The sequence below is a fragment of the Hordeum vulgare genome, chromosome 7H (genome assembly GCF_904849725.1).
Source record: "Hordeum vulgare subsp. vulgare chromosome 7H, MorexV3_pseudomolecules_assembly, whole genome shotgun sequence".
Classification (NCBI taxonomy): Eukaryota; Viridiplantae; Streptophyta; class Magnoliopsida; order Poales; family Poaceae; genus Hordeum; species Hordeum vulgare.
In genome coordinates this window covers 608,433,678-608,438,886 of record NC_058524.1, presented here as the reverse complement: position 1 = coordinate 608,438,886, position 5,209 = coordinate 608,433,678, and the positions used below count along the sequence as shown (strand labels likewise).

General features: G+C 42.0%; 1 non-coding gene across 1 annotated transcript; it reads left to right on the top strand.

The window, feature by feature from the left end:
- Positions 1-4,410: 4,410 nt before the first annotated feature.
- TRNAE-CUC lies at positions 4,411-4,483 on the top strand. The gene has a single exon. It is a non-coding gene; the product is annotated as a tRNA-Glu (tRNA).
- Positions 4,484-5,209: the final 726 nt, after the last annotated feature.

The window sequence follows — 5,209 nt, the reverse complement described above, 5'->3', positions numbered from 1 at the left end:
TGATCTTTTTTTTTGCATTTCTATAAACTTTCCCTAAAGTTAGATAAATGCATCTGGCAATGCGTTGTTGATATAGGAAAGACAGTTTGCCACGCTGAACAGTGAAATTATCTTCATTTTGAGATTGCTTTGTAGTTTTTGGTGAAAGGCAGATGCTTGCAAGGTAAATGTGTTGATGGTGGCCACTTTGTAGCTGGTGGCCAGTTTGTGTTGGTAGCTTTGAACCTGTAGGTTGATGATTCCAAGATTTTGAATTGGGGGCCGTGGCTGTGCAACCGATCCACTGGGAGGCATTTGATCATTTGATCGGCGTACGTATGTGTTTCCTGGTCCTGCAGGTCTCGGATCTGGACTCCGACTGGCTCCGCCGACCTTGTGTGTTTTTTTTTAAACGGAACCTTGTGTCTCCGAGTGAGCAAGAATGGAAGAAGGCAAAACCTATCTGTGACTTTCTTAAAGCTTTTGAAGAGCTTACCTTAATTGCTTCAGCTCATAGGAAGCCAACTATACATAAGTCTCTGTCAGTTGTGCTTTGTATTTACCATGCATTGAAAGATTCAGGTTGGCAGACCTTTTATGTGTTGAAGGAATTGGCGATAGCGATACAAACAAAGCTCGATAAATATTGGGATCCCGAGGAGAAGGAGAATGTAGAGCCTAACCATCGTAGAAAAAGTTGCCTTTGACCAAAACAAGTGAAGATTGCTTTAGAGTGGGTGGGAAAGTATGTCAACGAATATGAGCTACTTGCAGCGATAAGCAGTGCACACTCGACACCTTCTAGTCAAGGCAATGCCATTATTGGATCACCTATTGCAGGAAAAATGAAGTTGGAAGAAGAGTTTGCCCAGCACAAGTCTCGTCGCAGGTCACTCACGTGTACACAAGTCTGAGTTTGATGCATACTTGGAAGAAACATGTGAGGACGATGGTTCTGGCTTTGATGTCTTGGGTTGGTGGAAGAGGCATGCCAGAAAGTTTCCTATATTGGCATCTATGTCCCGTAAATTTCTCGCAATTCCTTTAAGCATAGTGGCATCCAAAGCAGCCTTCAGTTGGGGTAAGCGAATACTTAGCGACACATTTTGGTGTTGATCGGATTGGCAGTGTGCAGCATCACAACGTGAACTAATGATGCATAGTACATCATAGCAACATGGAGCAATAATGCATAGTACATGCACCGTTGGGCCAACATGAGCTTTAAGCTAATCATTTCCTAATGTCTCCCAAATCTAATTAACATGTTTGTGGTAGTGTGTGCACGTGGCGTAATGGGTGTTTTTATTGCCTAAAAACATGACTTTAACAAAGTAAAATGAGGGAATTGTCTTGGGTTCTATCCACCAGGACTAGCTCACTCAAAGATGAAATATGTTGGCACACTAGATGAGCATCTTTCTATATCTGTTTATGGCTATGTGATCACTATGAACCATAATTGATGGGACTATATATATGCATGAACACTTGATGGGAGGTTGAAAAATAAATAAATGTCATAAGAACTCATTGATAAAGTGGATGGAGACAAGTAACTGGATTGTTCTATTTTTTATTTAATTTGCTTGAGTTTGTACCTCCACCCTTTCAACCGAATGTGTTTCTTGTACTTGGTTGGATACTAATATAAAGTTAAGACGAGTGCTAATGGTTTGACTGATTTTAGGAAAGAAGTCAGTTGGCTCGCCATTTAGCCATTGGAATGAAGCCAACCAACATCTTCCTTGTCTGCAATCATTGAAAAATAATACATCACGACACGCCAACTTGCCCGACAACACAATTAGTATACCATGTGGGCTTAGAGCCGCATCGCCACCAAGCCTCACAATAGTGCCTCTATTTCCTTGCGGCAGCCAGTCTCCCACATAATAAAAGTTTGGCGAGTTATGTTTTCCCATGCTAAGTTTGTATTAATTAGAAAGTTAAAATGTGTTATCTAAAATATCAATGGGCATTTAAAATAAATCATAATATGGTATGTTAGCATGTTATGTCCCTTTAAATGTTCCGGCTTCGATGGTACATGTTTACACTTGTTATGAAAAGTTTAAATCGGCCTCGATGGTATTTATATCTACGGAGTGGTATCATATTCATATTACCACATAATGATTACATGTTCAAAATTCATGATTATGATGTTTGTGCTCTTTAGTTCGTCGCTTTTCAGTCTTTTGCTTTTTTCAAATAGGAGGATGACATCCGGCCTCTGCATCAAGTCGATGCATGCAGTCACATTATTAATTATTCACCAATACCTTACAAAGTAACATATCAATAAGTCTGAAGCCACCACCTTAACAACACATTTCGGTATTTCTATCAAACTTAACGAAGGGGTGCAAATTGTCGGATCCGCATACCTAGACCTTACTCTGAACACTAACATTTAAAACCGAAGGCCCCAACCAAGCCGCATTGATAAATATATTAAAAGTTCCCCTCCTAAGGGCCAGTTCTTTTGAGCTATGTTATGAAAATAATCTCCTATGAAAATAAATTGTAAATAAGCTCCTGTAAAAATAAGCTTCACATAATAAGTTAGCCAGTTCTTTTCAATGCCTCTTTTTTCAGCTTATCTATGGTGTAGTCTGTGAAAGTCCGTAATGCCCTTGGATGAGCTTCTTCTGCATGGCCTCACAACCACACACACTGGGTGGAGGGGAGGGGAGGGGGAATGGTGGGCCGTCGTAGTTGAGCACCGGAGTGGAGCGATGGCCGGACTTGCATGTCGTCCGCCGGATGGAGCGCCTGCCGGACTTGCACGCCGTCCGCCAGAGTGGAGCACCGATCGGACTTGCGCGTGGTTTGTCAGAACGGAGCGCCGGCCGGACTTGCGTGTCGTCCGCCGGAGTGGAGCGTCGGTCGGACTTGTGCGGCGTCTGCCGGAATGGAGCACCGGTCATACTTGCGCGTCGTCTGTCGGAGTGGAACCCTGCTCGCGACAAGGGTGGAAAGGTCACAAGGAAGGCAACAACAGTGGCGAGAGAGGGCCTACCAGCCGGGCCTATGGTCGTTGATGGTCGCGTAGGGGAGCAGAGGAGGCGGGGACCGGCGACGGTGGCTAGGAACGAGGAACCATAGCTTTTTCCTCTGGTGCGGGAGCGAGAGGGGTCGCGACTCGCGAGAACCTCAGCATTTTTTTCGAGCGTTGGGTGTCAGGTGTGACACTGACTGGGAGGGGCATTTCCATTGTAATATGAGCGAACGACAGTACCCTTTTGTTATACCCCTTTGACCTTAAGTCATAAGCTTCGGGAATCCACTCTTCCCCAGCTTTTTTTCATTGTGAAGGATGGAGCGGTGGAAATAAGTTAAGCCAACTTCCCTAAATCAAGTTCCTTTGAGCTTCGGGCTTATTTTGACAATAAGCTGCTAGAAGCTGGAAAAGAACTTGCCCTAACTCAACCCCCTTTTTAACGACGTTGTGCTACAAAGCATCACCATTTAGAGAGGTCTTTTTTGAAATGACAGCAATCATTATGGTCTTGGTGCTGCAGAGAATTTCATGTGAGAATGGAGACATACAATATCACAATATTCACATTCTATTAGATACTTCATCATGTTAAAATTTGTTCCTTTTCAATTTTTACACTGAATTTTCAATGATCTTTCACTTGAGCTGAGATGTAAGACAACTTATTTAGTATATAATTTACAATTTAAGGTTTTCAATCCTTACAATATTCAGTCAACATTGTTATGAAGAAAAGTAAGAAATAAAATTCATCAATTTTACATATTGTGCATATTTGTTTTAGAGAAAAGGCATACATCGTACTTCATAATAAAGCCAAATAATGTGCACATTCAAGTTGAGTTGGTTTGAGATAATCAAAAGATGTTTGATTAGTTTCTCAGGGGGTATAGGTCTGGAGTGACGACCTAATTAGTTGTATGGTCATTTGGTTGGATATATTAAAGTTGTCAAATAATTTGTGCGTTTGTGTGAGAGTTCATACCGTAAAAGTTGTGTGGGTTATTTCCGATACCTTTACGTATTTAGCAACAAAGCGCTTGTCACATAATTAGCTTTCTCGTCATTTGTTTGGATATCTTCGTGGAAGTACACAAGAAATCACATTCGTTTCTTCAGTAGTTTTAAGACCGTCGGATGTTGTGTTAGCAATAGACAGTTTGAGATATCTTTTTACAGTGCTCAGTGAAAGCAAAATTATGTAGTGGATCCGCTTTGTCTGAATTGATGACAATCCATGTGTTCGCGTGCTTGGCGCCAATCAAAATATGTAATGGATCAAATTAGAGCAAATGTGGATTTTTCTCGGTTTGTTGATGTCTTCTAGTCATGTTTGAATAAAGCAAAGCTGCCACTCACCTCCACCGTTCATTTGTATGTGGTGCACGAAAACACTAAAACTTTAGTGTGTGCATCATCACAAATCCGTCGTAGTCTAGGTGGTTAGGATACTCGGCTCTCACCCTTGAGACCCGGGTTCAAGTCCCGGCGACGGAAAGACATCTTTTTTTGTTTTTTATAAACTTTCCCTAAAGTTGAATGATCATTTTTGCCTGATATCAGTGAAGGATAAATGCATCTGGCAATGTGGTGTTGATATATAGGAAAGACAGTTTGTCTCCCTGAACAGCTCGGTGAAATTATCTTCTTGTTTGGGATTGCTTTGTAGTTTTCGGCTGAAGCAAATGCTTGCAAAATAAATCTGAGCAAGCTCGTGGCCAGTTTGTGTTGGTAGCCTTGAACCTTGATGATTCCAAGATTTTGAACTGGGTCGTGTCTCACCTTGTGCTACTGATCCATTGGGACGCATTTGATCATTTGCAGTTTGTGTTAGTAGCGTCGAACCTTGATGATTCCAAGATTTTGAACCGGGGTCGTGTCTCACCTTGTGCCACCGGTCCATTGGGACGCATTTGATCATTTGCAGTTTGTGTTAGTAGCCTTCAACCTTGATGATTCCAAGATTTTGAACTGGGGTCGTGTCTCACCTTGTGCTACCGATCCATTGGGAGACATTTGATCATTTGATCAGCATTAGTTCTACCGACTTTGGGTCGACCAAGTCCTCGATCCCGTTACAGTCCACCTTGAATTTTTTCCAAATTTGTACTCAAATTCAGAAGTTCTCAATACACACATGCACGATGACACGGAGGGAGTAGTATTTTCCTACGTTAGGCCAAGTGAACTTTTTTTTTTTGCAAAGGAGGCCAAGTGAACTGG